Source organism: Micrasema longulum, unplaced genomic scaffold (genome assembly GCF_059751315.1).
Source record: "Micrasema longulum isolate JH-2025_06_02 unplaced genomic scaffold, ASM5975131v1 h1tg001496l, whole genome shotgun sequence".
In the NCBI taxonomy this organism is placed as follows: Eukaryota; Metazoa; Arthropoda; class Insecta; order Trichoptera; family Brachycentridae; genus Micrasema; species Micrasema longulum.
This window is the reverse complement of record NW_028278680.1, coordinates 206105-225210: the sequence shown is the minus strand read 5'-3', so window position 1 is coordinate 225210 and position 19106 is coordinate 206105. Positions and strand designations below refer to the sequence as shown.

Genomic DNA, 19106 nt, shown 5'->3' with positions numbered 1-19106 from the left:
ATGATCCAATATGTAGATCAAACGAAATCAGTTCATTCACATTAGGATCAACCATAAACCGTTTTATTAGATTGGGTAGTCGGATTCATAAAGATCAGAATTTAAGTTTGTAGCTTATGTTAAAAATATACAGTACCTGCCACCCAACGAGATGAAAAAACAATTTCATTACAATTAGCACCGTATTGTTGATGTTTGAACAGTTCGACATACCGAAGCGTGGAAATTTCCAAAGAATAAGGAAGATCGCGATAAAGTACTCGTAGAAAATAAATTATTTGGCAAGTTCACTATTTAATCATTTTAAATGACCGCGATTGATTTTGTCCATGTCCGGGTAGATGAAGAATACGGCGCCATGTAAAATAGAACCAGAATCCCAAACGAGTGTTTTTGAATCGATGCGCGATGGCTACTATCAGGAAAACGAGTGGAGATAAGTCCGCTTTGTAGTTTAATCCCGAGTTCGATTCCTGAGAAGGTCGTCATAATATATTCGTTTATATGATAGTTGAACACTGCAGAATGAAACGAAAGACTGATCACATTACAAATACTAATTATTTAATATTACAATCTAAGATAACATATTTTTTTTTATATCAAGTTTTAACAACTACTTAAACCGTTTTAATACGTCTAATTTTTCTAGATTTTTTTTTCTATCTGGCATAATATTTTATAATATCATACCCGCCATACTTTGTAAGTGATTCTTGATATTTCCGTAAGTTTAAAAAAAAAATAATCATAATTTTATCGTTATTTTTGTAAATATTAATTACTTCTTTTTTTTTACAAAACTATAATAAATAAAAAAACAATGTGACCGCACTGGGGTTATCCGTGCCGAGGACACTTAACAATATAAATTTTCCTCTTTTTTTACATGTGAGAATATACAAAGACGACTGAGATAAATTTCAAATACGGAGATAAATTTCAAAACGTTAGGACAGTTTTAAACACTACGTATATAATATATCCATATAATGTTCATATGTTATTTATATTATAAAACGCACCACAAAAACATAACATAAACTATACGTTAGTTAAGCAGGTGATTCAATATTGGTTTGGGCGAATGAGACAATCCATTTATTTCTACCCAGCTCTACTGTGTATTTTGTAAAGCCTTTTTGAACAGTTTCTAGTTGCTAATTGTTTTAATGGACAGTGAAAGTAGGTTATAGATTTGAATTGCACAATACTGAAAATCCGTTTGTCCCTTTATATTTTATTTAATTTCATACTGTTACGTGCTAGAAAGTTTGGTCCTTCGAGCCTCACTGAATCGGCCCTCCGGGCCTCATTTCACTGGTGCTTCGGGCCTACCTCAATTTGAATCTAGGAGACCTAGGTTACTGAACGATCGAAATGATAAATTGAATTTGTGATTCAAAGTATACATTTTATGATATTTCCACATATACGAATACCTGTACCTACGTAATACGAACTAAATGTAAGAAAAACATTGTTATTTTTATCAGCATTGCTACAGATAATAAGTCTAATTATAGAAACTACACGCGCCTGGTAGGTACATAAAAAAATAAAATGATTTATCAGTAAAAAAGGTCAAGACATTCCAATCCATGACCATTGACCATAACATTTTTTATCTTTTTACTTCGTAGTTTGTATTACTATCCGATGTCTTATTAGGTTCAAATCTTGGAGCAGTAATAGAACCACGGTATAAACAAATCTAAGCAAACGCAGGAAGGATTCATATAAAAAATGGACCTTTTGAATACTTGTCATCATTTATTGTGTACAAGGTCAGCTTTGATTACGATAGATACCAACTATATTCCTCCATTAAAAACTCACTGAGTCCATCTCACTATGGCTTTCTAAAAGGGAGATCTACTGTTTCAAATTTAATCTTACTTAATGATTACCTTACTGATTCAATGGACGGTGGTCATCAGGTAGACGTTATTTACACCGATTACAGTAAATGCTTCGACCGAATCGATCACAAATTACTATTTAAAAAAATAATAAAATCGGTATTAGAGGTGACCTCTTCAGATGGTTTTCATCTTATATAGACAACAGGTCGCAAGCGGTAGTGGTTAATAATTTTATTTCTAGTTGGGTACGAGTCCCCAGCGGGGTGCCTCAAGGGTCTCTTCTGGGACCTTTGCTCTTCATAATTTTTGTTAACGACATTGATAAATGCCTTACCTCTTCGCGTTTGCTTTGTTTTGCTGACTACATGAAAATTTTTGCAACAATCAAGACCCCAGCTGACGTCTTTGATCTGCAGCCAGATCTCGACCGTCTAGAGGATTACTGCAACTCCAACTGCTTGGACCTTAATCCTTCTGAGTGTTCAGTTATTACATTTAGTCGCAAAGTAAAATTTTTACGTACTATGTGTTTAAGGAACATAACCTCCAATGCTCATTATGTGTAAAGGATCTAGGTGTCTTCCATGATAGTAAATTACTTTTTGACGCCCATGTTGACAGCATCATAAAAAAGTCATCGCGTGCGCTTGGCTTTGTTATGCGTAGCTCTACGTCGTTCACTATGGCAAAGACACTTAAAATCCTTTACTGTACATTAGTGCGAAGCAACTTAGAATATGCATAACAAATATGGAATCCTATGTACAATGTGCAGATATCACGCATTGAAAATATTCAAAAAAAAATCGTAAAGTTCATGTGTTTCCTGTTGAAACTTGAGTTTAAATCCGACCAGTATATTCATATATGTAAAAAACATCACCTATTGCCTCTGCAAAAACGTCATGAAATAGCGGATATAATTTATTTACTTAAAATTGCCTCTGGTTCAATTGACTGTCCTGAACTACTTTGCAAACTTTCTATCAATGTTCCTTCCAAAGTTTTAAGAAATAACCCTCTTTTTCACATACCTCATGTTTCATCTAATTATAGGCAAAATTCATATTTATGGCGAACTTTCAATCATTTTAATGTAATAAATAAATCATTTCACATAGATTTATTTGCAAATAATCTTAATGACGTACGGCGTTTGCTTTCGAAATAACTCATAGTATTTTTTCTTTTCTTTTAAATTTACATTTAAATACTATTCATTTTATGTTCAAGAATCTTTTTTAACTTACTGTGATGCTACTTGTGAAAACCTGTAATTGGCTTATTTGTTATTTGTTTTGTTATATAAATATGAGATAATTATAGCTGTTGGTTATCCAAATAAATAAAATAAAAATAAAATAAAATAAAATAGTTGTAATACAGAAGATGCTCGCTTTAACGAAAAAAAACCTCAATTTTTTTGTTTATAATTTTCAAGTAAATTAAAAACAGTCATTTAAAAAAAAAAAATAAGCTACGCTCTACTCACAATATGCACAATATTATAAAATAATTTCTAATTTAGTTATTAATAAAAGAAGACGGTTTTCTTTTTCTTTTTTATAAACAACAAAAGTAAAAAACTTTATAATATGATATAACAATATATTTCTACATTTTTTTATAGAAAAGCAATTTATTGCTTGTTTTGTATACATATTTACTCACGGTGGCTATTTCTGTCTAGGTAAAAAAATGTTTTCCTCTTGTTGGCAGACTGCCCAGAACAATTTAATTTAAAAATATTACATACGTACATCTTGTGGCTTCTCCTAAAACATGCAAGCAATCTTTTGAACTTGACATCAGGCCCCGTATAACAATGGGGAATGGGGATACCTTTGTATATTTTTTGAAGTATATTCGTCGGTAACCTGGAGTTAAATATGTTTTTGATAAAAAAAAATCATACAAATATAATATACATTTTCGTACAGAAAAATGGTTTTACTCCGTAGACGATTGAAGACTGTAATCGCTTCCAAAGTCTGAAATATTCATTAGATATATTTTGGTGTCAATATTTTTTATTCGAAAAATAACATTTTAACTGTAATTGTTTAAGTCCCGTCTCACACATATTATTAATGTGTACGAATTCTTAAATAAACATTTAGTTGAATTTCTAGAAAATTTGATTAAAACTGATTATAACATTTTATCGAGACGAAAATTATTTTAGATTTATAAAAAAATATCGGAATGAAGACTCTTATTTCTAGGTATATAAATATTTGTTTTAGAAAAAGAAGCATTTGCAATGTTATGATTTACCCAAATGTTCAAATTCTAGGGGGCCATTTTTAACAGATTGTAAATAACTCACTATTAGAAAATAGTAATAAAGTTAATGCGGGGTTTGAACTTCATTGTGTTCTCGAGATAAATTGATTTGGTGGTGTGATAGTAATGTGATTCATAAATCCAACTGTAAATAAACTTACATTTTTTAGAACTAATTTTTTGCAACAGAGTGGGAAAACATTTTTGAGAGAGGCATATGAAAGTCTAGGCATTTACAGGGCTTATGACTGCCTGGTTTAAGTGGCCACTTTACCTGTCTACAAACATTTGGACATACTAAAAACATTGTTCGACTTCATTGAAAGTAGTTAATTTTTATTATTTTTTTATACATTTTAGCGAACAATTAAATGCTTTAATTTTTACCGCGCGTAAGAAAACACTGTTATTTCCAATTTCCCGTAGTACTGAAATTCCACGAAAATAATGACGATTTGTCACATTTGAAATACGTTCGAAATGTCATCAAACTTCTTGGTTAAAAACAGTAATCACCTTTAAAAAGAAAAAATACAAAAAATGCAAGTAAATCCCAAGTTGAAGAGGCCAAAGGCATGTAAATTTAAGTTATAACCTTAGATGATTTAAGCGTGAAGTTCACGATATTTTTTTGTTGTATTTTAAAAATTATAATGCACGAATGGATTTGGCCCGATACAATGTTACTTCCGAATAATCGACGATATCTTTTTCCTTGGGTGATTTTGAAGTTCATTTTCTATCTTTACGCCTACATCTTCAGCGAGGCAAATCATCGCCAGATACCGGTTAATTTTAGTTGTTTTTTGCCCGTTGGTACGGGAAGGAACTGCTGCCGTAACGAGGCTCTTCCGTCATTGGATGGTTTCCGAAGACGATATAAAACACTTATAGGTAGATCGTGAGGTCGGTCGGTCGTAAGAAGATGTGCTGCGAAAGGTAAGGAAGGGTAGTCCTGCCTCGTGCGACTGGCATTTCAAATTTTAACTTAAGCGTCAACATTTCTTATAAATCGATGAAGTAATTTTTTAGATGTTTAAGCTGGAGAAATCGATGTCAGGAGACTTAAGGCCGTAGTCAAATAAAAAAAATATGCAAATCTAACGATTTTGCCATTTTTAAACGCCGTTCTTTCACAATTGCGCCATTAAAAAATTAAGTAAAAAAATAATTGATAAAATCAGTCATTTCCTAAAATATTCCAAATAAAAAGTATGTGTTAAATGTTTATGTAATTAATATATAATTACTTTTAAACTTGCAGATCATGCCTCTGAGTATATTGTTTTTTATCAAAAATACCTCAGAAGATAATTGTTTTCCTTCTTTTGTAACGTTTATTTTATATATATTTCGACAAATAATTTATAATGTTAATAACATGCATTAATAATATGTTTCAATTCTGGAAGAACGCCAAAGTGAAATTGGAGGTTGGATTATTTTTATTTTTTATTTTTTGATATTTAAAAATGAAATATTTTCCCTCTTATTATTTACCCAAATATTTCGATTTTGGGACCATTTTCAACGAGTTGTAAATAACTCACCATTAGAAAATGGGAATCAAGTTGAAGTAGAATGTAATTTGAACGTCAAACCTGTGATCCGTAAGTCCGCAACACTAGCCACGGGACTACAACTCGATCCAAAAAAATTATAAAAAAGATATGATTAAAGCATCGTCTCAGGAGGGGAAAAATTTGAAATAAGTGAGTATGTTCGAACTTATCTTAGGTATTATTTACCTACTGATAAACATTCAGGTTTGTGAGTGAAAATTCCCAGTGTTTATAAGTTTTTTTTTAAGAAACAAAAGACTGATACTTTAATTCACAAATTTGGAAAAACCAGTGACCGGTTTCGTCATTTACACGACATCTTCAATACTTGTCAATGACCACTTATTATTCCGAAAATGGAAATTATTGTATCACTCGTTTTTTATTAGACAAATACAGTGGGCCTTACTCATAAACTCAGCGTAAAGTTACGTCTTAGTATAGTGGTATAATTAGGATGCAATTCCATCCTTATTATAGTGGGAGAATAAGGATGGTATTCCCATCTCAATTTTACACTTTACTTAAGTGTAACTTTATGCCAAGTTTATGAGCAATGCCCAGTGAAATATAGGTATTTTAGAAATTTAGTATAAAGCATCAGTTCACCTGCTATTTATTATAAACTGATTGCTAATCAATTGACATAAAAATAGCAATAACTGCCATCACTTCCTACTTCCTTTCATAGATCAGAAAAATACACATTATTATAAACATGCTTGACGAATTTAATATGTCATGTCAATAATACCTATGTATGTAAGTGTTATAATATACTTCGTGGGAGGGGCAGAGCTAATTCAAATGGCCTAGCCTAAGAGAACGAACTGAATAAGACACGGTTTTGGATGTATAAAAGGTCATCACTGCAATTAGACATGGATAAAAAAAAGGAAAGGCAAAAATATTGTTTTAACACATCATCATTCCATGACCGCTCCCTCGTTAGAGTGTATTATTTATTCGTTTATGTTATTTATTTATACTTTTACATTGTTTGTATTCTTTTTTTATCCAGAATAATGTTCCTTTACTGGGGTGTCCCGTGCCGAGAGAAAATTTTTACAAAATGTGAAACTTGCCTAAGATTAGCTATTTTACAAAGTTAACATAATAATGACAGCAAAAAAAACGTAATAATCCAATGAATCTAATTATCATTAACACAATAAACAATAAAAAACTAAAATAATCATAAAAAACATAACCAATTCATATAAACCAATAGAACAAATTTCATAAACAGTACACACATTTAACCTATTTGGCTTGATCCACTCATCGATCCGTGTGCAACCCACCTCCACTATCCATTTCTTAATATCAATTTTATATTGTGAGAACTTACTAATTGTCCTTATGGATAATGGAAGTAGATTGTACACTTTAAACGAGTAGTAGGCCAAACCTCTTTGACCGAAGGTTGTATTTATTTTTTTATTTTTTTGCAGCGTGAGGGTGGAGTATCTAGTAACTCTTATATTTGTAACGGAAGGTAGATAATAATGTTTACGTGCGTATAACCTCATAATAATCCAGAAATTACCAGTTGGCCTTCTTCTTCTCAGACTAGTTAAGACTCCGGAGATAAGACCAAACTATCCTTCCGTCGCGTCGCTTATGGGGTCTTTCAGGTGGGCGCCTTTCTTCGGCTGCTGTGAACACTAGTCTATCGCTGCTCATTCTGGAGCCTTATTCAGTACCCAATTCGTTCGGTAAATTCATTCGTATCATATTAGAGGGAACGAGAGCGAAATACGATTTCGATTGGGTTAGAGTAAGATGGATATATGACGAACAAACGAACCTTTGAAATGAAATTGTGGCAGAATAAGCCTCTTGTATGTCTCTCTAAAATCTTCTACGGGATCTGCTCCAGCGCGCCATATGGTCTATTTCGCACTTTCCTGTATAAAGTCATTTTTGAGATCTCATCTCAGAAGTTCTTAGCAGGTTCTTTGTTCTTGTTGTATCGGCCCTTATTTTTACGGCATGTCCAGATGGGGCTAACGGATGTCTTATATATTCTCACCTTGCTATCATTTGGAGGTTTTTTAATTTTTCATACAGTCTAATCCTTATGGCTGGATCTTGCGACTTGTTCTATTGAACCATTGTTAATAATCAGTTTGCACTTTTTTGGTTGTCTTGATACAACTAAACTTTTTGATCTAGAAACTGTAATAGACATATTGAACCTTTGTGATATAAATGTAATGTGTATAACATGCGTTGCAAGTCGTTTTTAGATTCAGGCCACTATTGCCGCATCATCTCCATAACCTACCTATCATTAAATGAAGCTTTTTTTACGTTGATTTTATCAAAGATGTATCCAAAACCTTACCTATCTTAATATAGTATAATGTTAACTGTTTATATACCAATCCATAAAAGTTAATTAACTAACCTATCGATTCGTTTTAAATAAATATAATATTTAAATAAACAACGAAAACAGTAAAAACACAGTATGAACAATAAAACATATTGAATCCACTATTATACGCATTGCACTCCCAGTAGCGTGATATATTAAAACGTCAAGTAGAATTTATTACCAATCGATAAACGGACAATAATTTATACGATTCGCATTCATTTTATGAGGACCCGTTTTATAACCTTAAAGATACGCATGTAACTGAATTAATAAAATATGTCTTTAATGCCAAGCCCAAATTATGATACCGGTTTATAGTTTGTAAATCATCACACAAACAATTGATTTGGTATGATTGTATACTGTATGTATTTATCTACTGATATAAAATTCATAATATGAATTAACATGCATTCAGGAGAATATGTTTTTTTTAAATTTATCATCGCCCATATCAATTTGATATACACAACAATTAGCATAATGCAAGTCATTCTTACAGCTTTGAAGATCGGTGTAGTCACGATTAGTGTTTTCATTTATTTTTTTTGCTATACATACATAATAAATATATATTACAACGAGCAAACGGTTAATAAATTTTACAGAACGTTTTTGGATCGCATTGCGCGTCCATTCATACTAACTTAGATACAGATAGCGTATACATATCGCACATCCGATAAAATAGAGTTATAACTAAGAGTTCAAACCGGGTTGTGGTCCCATGGTAGTATTGTGGACTCACGGGCCAAATGTCCAAGGGTCTATTCCAACTCTAACACAACTTGATTTCCATTTTCCCAGCACAAGTTATATACGACTTTTAGGAAAAGGTCTGAAAATTTAAATATTTTATTGAATTGTATAAACTTGAGTATTAACTTTTTTTTTAAAATTAAAAAACTAAAAAAGTCCATTTTTCTAGGAGAGCCTAAAAGCTCAAATAAAGTCTTGTCTTAAAACCATGTTTTCTTCATTAATTTTTAATATTCACCCAAAGCAACGCCGATGTGTAATATATATTTTGATTCGTCTCAAAATATGTTATTACATTATTAAAAAAAAAATTAATGACGAAAAAATATGACTCTCATTTCGACGCTTTAGTTAGTTTTTGTCCAACAGACCATTTTTAACCGAAATGAGTTAATTGTGCAGGAGATCTGAGGAGTCTTTATTTATAAAATTCAATTGAATTTTTTTTTTGTTTTTATTGTTTAAGGTGTTTATAACGAATTTTGTCTTAAGTTGTAATCTTTAATTATGCCTATTTCGTAAAAAAAAACTTTAAAGCTCTATTTTTGCATATTTGTATTTTGGTCTGTTGGACAAAAACGAACTGAAGCGACGATCTATCCGGGGTGCGACATAATATATTTGATCAAAAAAGCCTTACTTACACCTGATGGTACATAGGGCAGTGCATTTGTTAAGTGAATGAAGCGTATCTCGATAGTCTGTTACAGGAAGGTAAGATGATTGGTCTTCGCATCTGTTACTTGTCCTGGACCCCGATTACAATGAAAAGTTAACATTTATCTTCAATTTTATCTAGAAAGTAAAATAAAGTTTTATGTATGAAAACCAGAATATGCATAAATTTCTAAATATGTTCAATTATAGGTTACCGACGAAGATACTTTAAATGTTCATGCAAATATACTCACTGTCGAAAGTAACTCTGTCAACTACCCATTGTAATTGGGGCTCAGGTACAGGTTGCAGTGTAAAACCAGCTTATGAACAAAAAAAATATACTGACCATCGCAGGAATCCAGAATGGTAAGCGAACGTGCCAACTACGACACTTTTTTTAGTCAAATCGGAAACATCCGTCAAATATTCTTCATCCTCTGAGGCACTGATTTTTATATTATACCATGGGGTAATTATTACAACGAGGTAAATTGAAAATCAAAATTTTTATTTAACCACTTAAAACATATATTTTCACCTATCTCTGTGAATGCCTCAAATAGACAAGTGATGCATTTAAATAATATTATGATGATTTAATTTCACCACTTGCTTTTTGTATAATTTATAAAGGAGGATAAAAGAATGTTTTTTTGTTAGTTATGAAATAAACCTAGCTGTAGTAATTATTATTTTTTATTTTATAAATTTATTGCATAAATAAGTACACATATTTAAAACTAAGGAACCTTTGTTTATAAAGCTAGTGAATTAGAAAAAGAATACGAATCGTCCTCTGTTTAGGATAGTCTCCATTTATCATGGCTCAGCCTGTTCTAAGATGGAGACGTTTTATGTTTTGAAGTATAAGTAGTTCTATATTAATATAACAATAACAAAAAGAACAAAACTACGTATAAACGACTAACTCTAAATGCCAACAAAACATAAGAATTTAATAATAATTTTCATACAAATATAAAGTATACGTATGTGCTAATTACCCCACGATATATTAAAAACGTGTATTCAAATATACTGCCGTCATAAGGCAGGTATTTTCAAAATTCGTATTTTGAGATATGACGCTTTTCAGTATTTATCAACTTTATTCAAATCATTAAAAACTGTAAGTAATCATACGTAAAAACAGAGTACGAGAATTGTTTCTAATTACAAAGCCAATGTGTGTCATATCTACTTTGTTTTTTGCTTATAAATCTCTAGATACTGGATTATTCCTTAAAAAACAGAAAAAGAAAAAAACATAATATCGTTTTTTCGGATTGAAATAATTTTTCGATTGCTGTTTGCTAGATATTCTTTAATAAACCCTTTGGTTCGGAGTTTCTTGTAAATCATTACCTCATATTCAACTAATTTTGTGATTTTCTTCTAACAGTAGTAATACTCCAATTATCCCGATACTTAGTGACAGATTCTATTGCTTTTCAAATAATATAGCGAATTGGAATCGCATTCCTAACTTACTTAAACATATCCAGGAAAGTTAATTGCACAATTAAATCTTAATTAAAAACCTCTCCTTTATTAACGGCTGTACTTAATTTTATCGCGAAATTATAAAATGAGCAAAATAATACACTAGTTTTATTGAGTTTAACCTCAGCTGAGTTCAGTTCTCAAGTATCCACATGTGAATATGTGATTATAGTCGTTTGGAGTATTAAGGATTGTTCCTATTGTTACATTACTCTCCCAAATTACCATATTATGACTGACTGCATTGTTCCTACATCATACAATATCACAAGTATACGCCCACCTTGATCATATCAAGTCATATCTCCTTTGCCGTGTCTTTACTTCACTTTCTCCGAAAAATTAAATATAATTTTTCCATAAGAAACATTGGAGTTTTTAATTTTAACGAGTATCTCTATTTTGAGGCCATTTTCAGTAATTCATAATTACGCGTGTTAGAAAATGGGAAATATGTTTTGGTATAATGCGGCTCGTAATTTGGATTCTGATCCGTGACTCTGCGATACTAGCCACAGAACCACAGCTCAAATCTGGCTGTGGTCCCAAGGCAAGTGTCGTGGACTCACGGATCAGAGGTCTGAGAGTCGAACCCCTCTCAATCACAACTTAATTCCCATTTTCTAATCTGAAAATGCCCCTGAAAATGTAATTATTTAGTAAATCATAAGAACGCCAATATTTATCTTTATAAAAAAAAACCAATGAAGCTATTGGTTGTTTATTATTGGTACTAAACAAAACGAATTGATTTATTATTGAACTTGTGTTTCTATCTCTTTTCTATAATTTTTTCCTTGTTTTCAATCACTGACGAACCTCAGCGGTTTTTCAATAAATATATTTGTTGTCCTTGTAATTTCGTCTTCCGGGAATTCGATAACCCCTTTCAAAATTGCATGTCTATTATATTTAAAAAAATATATAAGTCACATTTGAGAACAACGAGGAAATTCAGTGCTACAGTAAATTGGACATGAAATTTTTTTTCTTAAAATTACAGTATTTATTTTATAGCGAAGTTCATAAAATATGTGAAAAAAAATTTTTTTTTTAAACAATAATGTACTACTTTAAACAACGTCACAAATTCTACTTAATCAACCAATGACAGAGTATTGTAACAAATTCCGGGCAACAAGAAGCCAAGGCACCAATTAGCACAACTCACCGAAGAGAACTAGTAACGTCACGCGTGGAGTAATTTAAAAAATACAAAGATTCAAAAAACCATAGCAATAATATAGTACATAAAAATATATTAAGAAATAAAAAAAATGAAAAAAAAACCATTCAACTTCCTCATTAAATAATATATAATATAATGAATGTATAAGAAGTTTTAAATATTTATTTTGCATTGTGCCAATCAATTTTGGAGTACGGTATAATCGGATGGGGTGGTGCGAGGGACAGTTTTCGCAAAAATCCATAATTAAAATAATGCTCACAAATCGCAAATTATGACACCAAAGCAGTTATACACTAAAACAATAATCACTCACAGATTCAAAAACTATTATTATTCAAACGAAAGACATATCTCCAATTATAGTCACTAGTTCCTCAAAACGAAGACAACTTAAACAAAAACAAGCTAATACTACTTTCAGACAAAGAGATTTTTAGTATTGTCCAATTTAAATCTATAACCTACTTCGACTGTCCATTCAAACAATTATTAGTAACGAGTAAATGTTCAAAAAGGCTATAAAAAATGGATAGTGGAAGTAGGTAGAAGAAAAATGGATTGTCTCATTCACCTAAACCAATATCGAATCACATTCTTCACTAACGTTTAGTTTATGTTGTGCTTTTATTGTGCGTTTTATAATACAGGTATCCAGAAATTAAATGTAAAAATAAATACGTACTGTTTAAAACTGTCTTGACATTTTGTAAATTCTCTCTGTGTATTCTCAAATGTAAATAAATAAAGTACATTCTTACGTATCCTCAGCAAAGGTAACACGTGATTTTTATTATTTATTATTGTTTGTTATGTGAAAAAATGAATACATAAATATACACATTTTTTATCGTACGAAATAAAATTATTTTTTTAAATACGTGATTAATTGTATTATTGAAATTCAAATACCTGCCTTTATCTACTATAAGATGGAGAGAGTGGTGCATAATATGCCATACTCTAGACATTATCCTATTGTTATTAATGGTAAGTTATTGTTGTAAGAAATTGAACGTGTATTTCACAATTCCTTTATTCTTGCACAACTTTGCGAAATAATGGCACAATGAACTTATCTGCATATAGATAATCAATGGGGGTCGTATTAAATACATAATAATATCGTGTACCTACTCGAATATAAATATAATTATTATGGATGCCCTCATAAACGAAGAACGACTAATTGAAATTGAACATGTTAAAATTTAGAACTAACATAGACAGACAATTGACATGGACAAATCACATCAATAATGTAATTAGCAAAATAGCAACATTATCGAGTCTTTTTTCAAAAACTTTGTTTCAAAAACGGAAAAAAATATTATAAATGAAGGCTATTTTAAATCAAAATATGTTATATGTAACAACTATGGGGAACAGGAAACCAAAATGGCATAAGCAACGACGCTAGTATATGATGAAATATTGAAGCTAGTATATGACCCCCCTTATCTGAAACCAACTTAAAAACTCTTTAAAAAAACTAAACAATTCAATTTTAATTAACTTCTTCTAGTATAATCTTTAAAAATTATTCATAAGTTAGCCACTGATATCATTGTAGACAAAGAACTAAAACTTGAAAAAAATTGTAATAAACATGGACATAATACAATAATATCAGAACAATATCACATACATTCCAAAACAAATGTCTGAATACAATTTTCCAATTTTTAAACCTCTTCTTGGATTAGTTGGTTTTATTACAATATTTTGAGTTAGTCCTAATGTTTGTAGATAAAAGACTGGATTTCACCCCCTGGGGAGTCTTTAAAAATAAAAAAATAACAACAGAGATAGAGAACATTTAAGGGAAGAGAATATGGAAGAATGATATGAATGAATGAAGAAGAATATGAAATATTTCATTCATTTATAGGAACTTAACAACAAGAACGGAAAGTGCCATAGTCTTGGAGAATATGTCACCAGCAATTGGGGTAATTGTGGCACCTATATAATTTGTGTATTAATTCCCAATATTAAATCTAAAAAGTTTTAATACAAATACAAAAAAAAAACAGTTGTAAAAAAATTTAAAATAGAAATAGTTCATTTTAAAAATATTGAAAAGAAGTTATTAAGAAAACCAAGTATTACAAGGGTTTTTGAATCCTGTGCACGTTCATGCAACTAGTTCGTATAGATATCCTTAATAAATAAATTAATGCAATATTTGAGTAAATCATAAAAAATCGTATCCACGTAATAAGGGATTCATTTTTATTACCCAATCGCGTAATCGGCGTAATACCCCACAATACACAAAAAAACACTAAACAAGTAAATAATTAAAGGTGGCATAGCGGTAGGCACGTTTGAATAATGGTTGGTTTAAAAATATGCTAACAATATTTTGGTATATATCTTACTTTTTCCTACTAAATCCCTTTTTTTATGACAATGTGACACAGAAACCCCAAAAAATCATGTATAATGGATGACTGGCAAGTTTAGTTGAAGATTTTCGCCATAAGTGTACGAGTTTTGAAGTCAAAAGGTCTAACGTGTTAGTGCGGCGTATTCACCATGGTGCCGCCATATTCACCAATTTTCCCTTATAGCTTACAAATAATATCTAAAAAAAATGGTGTTTAAAATCTACAAACCAACAATTGTTCTTTTAACCTGTAGATAAAAGCGCGAAAGTCAAAATTAAGGTAATTGTCCTACTTCAAATTGTCGTAAACACGCAAAACTATTTACTTTGAGCGTTTTTTTAACATCATATTTATAATAATGAGATTGTACGATGATGCATGATTTGATATTTTGCGATGATCTCTGTTTGCTGATTTCATTTCAATTGAAACTGGTCTTACGGTAGAAAAAATAAATAAAACTATTGTTTTAAAAACTGCAAAACTAATTATAAACGAGTACATAATTTTGCAGAAAATATGAGGAAAAGAAAGAGCAAATAAATTAAGTGGGACCAGCATTTACAAACATTTAAAATCATGATTGCAACAATAATTAATTAGCAGATTAATTTCTTATGAAGTCATAAACATTAAAAAATATTTGACACTGAACCAACGAATTAATTCACGGGACCTAAAGAAATCTTAAGAAATCTTATCCAAACGGGAATTAATAACCTTCCAAAGATTGTAAAAAACAATAAAAAAATAAAGGCAATATTCATTTATCACACACCTAATAAATATAATATTCTTAATATATCTTGGAATTCTGATGAACATACTGAATGAGTAAAAAAAACTGCTCGAGAGATTGTAAGCATGCAGCAATTTTTAACCATCATCAAATAAATTAAATACAAAATATGTGTAAAAGAATATATTCTAGATCTGGTGTTTTCTGATACTAACTAGATAGTTGAGCAAGCCACTAATAATCTGTTGTCCAAAGAAAAGCATAACCTACCACTTCAAGCTAGTTTTTAGATCAACGATGATTTATATTTGCATTTTCCTGGTGAAATTCGTTATCTTGCAATTCAGGATTTCTCTTGCCTTAGAAATAGTTTCTTGGACTTTTCATGAGAAAGATAAAAACATAAATAAAATAACTGTGCCATTTATACGTAAATGCCCAAATACTTAATAAATGCAATGAGATATACAAAAACCAATTTAATACTTAGCTAGTTAATGCATTATTGGCAGTCGGTGAACCAAATAAACATACAATTTTTGCTGGTGTAAGCGCACACATTTAGTTATTAACGACTGTAGCCAATTTGTACAAATTGTATAACATAGTTAAAAAGTAATTAAATTTAAGATACATTAAAGTTTATAAATCTTACATACATAGTATAATGTACAAATAGGCACATTAAAAATGTTGTATACGTTAGTATAAATTAATTGAATTTTAAATATTTACAAACAGATTTTTTTTTGTATTTCTTGTTTTCGTCGGCCTCGTGGTGTAATGGTCAGCGTGTTAGCCTGCTATGCAAGAGGTCTCGGGTTTGATTCCCGACATGGTTGATATGCAATATTTATTTAAAATAGTGTTTTCACACCAGAATATTTCGTAGTCCCTGGACTGGTACCTGAAGCGTAAGACTGATCATCTTACATTCATGTTACAATTTTTTAATCAAGATACGCTGCGATTGGTGTACCAATGCAGTGCCCTATGCACCATTAGGTGCGGAAAGGGAATGATGATGATGAATTTTTGGTTCATTGGTTATTGTTGTAATTTGAGTAATACCTGTATCTTATGTACAACTGAATGAATATGTCGAACCAATTTAGATAGTAAGTATGATTGTTTTTAAATAATGTTTCAGTGGTCTCAAAACTAATTACATATATTTATTCTGTCCTTTAAAAAAACAAGGTAATATGCATTAGCCAGAAATATTGTGATTATTATCTCTTTATACTTAGGAAGTGACATATTCCGATATCAATATGGTCCTGTTTGAATAAAAAATTATCACACATAAGAAAAGCATGTTAAAGATTTAAATTAATAGACTGCACCTACTCAAAAATCGCACCAGTGTATATTTATGTACACGTCGTTGATTTAAAAACTATAAACTAACAGCGGTATAAAAATAAGCCAATAATATTTCTCTATACGGAAAAGGCCTATTAAGAATGCGCGTGTGTTTAATGCGTTCTTGGATTAAGATCAAGTTCAGGTTGGATACCAGTTTTGAATCAAGTTATATAAAATACAGTAATCAGCTAAAGCTAACTACTCGAAGCCGGCGACTAACTTCTTACTAATATTGCGCCATTATATCGCCATGCCGCGCCGTAGCGGAGTTACAAACATACAAGCGTGAAATTCAGTACCAAGGTCGGAGGATTATTAAAATTGGATCATCGATATATTATAAATTTATTCTGTTTACGACGAGTGCCAAAGAAGAATTCGAAAATGTTACAGGATATAGTTGTCATCGCGAAATTATTTTTCTTCTTCAGACATACGCGTTACAATTAGACCACAAGGCGAACAGATTTTAAATTATAGTAAACATTTCGATATTTGCATTACGATAAGGCAAACGTTCAAACTGCTGTACGGTGAAACCGAGATATATAAGAGTTATATTACTCAGAGCCAGTACAAAAAGGGAGACGAGGTTCCAAAAAAATCAACAACAGTTTTTTTTTCAATTAAAAAATAACAATGTTTATGTGTCAACCAGTAAAAAATAACTGTTTTATTTTGCTAAATATTGATTTAATGGTTTTTTTCCTCATCGCTGCTCGATATCCACGTTTTATTTTATTTTACTAGGCTTTACAAATGTTCTTATTCTTATCGGGAGGGGGGGGTCAGTGCTATGCAAGCTCCTGACGTCACTGCGACCTGTGAAGATCTATTTTGACAGGTCCCCGTAAATGGTTATCACCCTCCAAGCCCAGATCCGTAAAGTATCGGGTTATTAGGTAGGGGGCGAGTTCTTTAACATCTTGAGGTTTAACCACTGGTCCCCAAAAGATGAGGCTCCTTTTATGAAGGCTTTACATATATAAGTTTAAGCCAACTAACCAAATAATAAAATGCAAAAATTCAATTAGATTTCGTTATTTTACCGGTATTTATAGAAATGTGTGACAATGGCGTCAGTAAACAATGTATTGCAAACTTCTTATAAAATATGTATCTGGGCTACACTTGTAAGCAATATGGCTACAAAATAATAGATACCACAACCTTGCGAAAAAATATTCAATCAGATTCACGTGCTGAGATTATCAAAGAAATCATTCTGTGAAAATATTTCCTTATGGCTAAAGTAATTATACATTAATTATTTTGGATTGTTAATAATGAGAACATTTAATGTGGCGGAACTATTCGATTTAAAAATATAATTGCTACAACCTTATTGTACAGACAATTAATTCATCAAGGAACACTTAGGGCCTTACTTATAAACCTTGTATAAAGTTATGCCTGGGCAAAGTGATAGAATTTCTACCACTGCCTTGGCATAACTTTATAACAGGTTTATAAGTTAGGCCCTTTGAGTCAATCATTTCTCGACGATTATTATCTGCGAATTATCAAGACAGTTTAAGAAAAACGAAACTATTAATACTGGTTTGAGTCTATACCAGCTGTTATTTATTAGATAATAAAAGAAAAATTAGAAAAATTAGAAAAATGGAAGAGAGTTGATGCTCAATCACAATCATATTTTTTTTAAAGCCAATTAACAGCGTATCAAGTGTATCATTTTAAGTCAGGACTGTCAGGAGTGATAACATGGCTAGCTTCTTAAGTACTTGCATTTGCTGTAAGAACACATCGACGATCGAGAGTATTATTTAGTAAGATTTTGTTAACTGTTCTAAAGATTTTCGGCAGAGTGGAAAATAATCCGACCTTGGTTCTAAAATTTCTCACAGCAAGAACAGCATTGGTACGCAGGTTACGGTGAGGTACATTAAGGTTAATCTAAGCAAGAATATCATGAGCATCTATGTAGTTAGATATTATTTTGTGATTGAACCAGCCAAAACCCATCTGAACTCTAAACTGTATATGTAAAGTATTCTAGACGATCACAAAAGTTGATTATAAGAATATTTGATCCAATTCTAAATAATATAGATTTAAAAAAATACGTTTCAATTGTGAATATGTTTGTATACAGGCTGTTCTTTAAACCCTGTCACATCCGAAACTACGATGATCAGTATGAGCAAGAAGGCATATTGACACATTAAAATAAATTTTTCGAACGAATGAAGTTTAAAAAATAAAATATTAAACCGTTAACCGCGCGGCTGCGCCCCCCTCGCTTCTCCCCTGCAGAAGTTAGCAACCATTTATTATTTTTAACATTTTATTTTTACAAATTTTCTTCGATCTAAATATTTTTTAAATATGCCAATATATCTTCTTGCCCATACTGATCATCGTGGTTTCGGATG

At 31.0% G+C, this 19106-nt stretch overlaps 1 protein-coding gene across 6 annotated transcripts in view; it reads right to left on the bottom strand.

Moving 5' to 3' along the window:
- Positions 1-19106, bottom strand: part of LOC148275169 (uncharacterized) — a 166059-nt gene that overhangs the window by 76664 nt on the left and 70289 nt on the right. Inside the window, exon 2 of one of the 6 annotated variants that reach the window (XM_088236077.1) lies at positions 9503-9653. The exons of the other annotated variants lie outside the window; for them this stretch is intronic. The gene's annotated coding sequence lies outside the window, so the exon portion shown is untranslated. The remainder of the gene's footprint in view (positions 1-9502; positions 9654-19106) is intronic. 6 annotated transcript variants of the gene reach the window in all.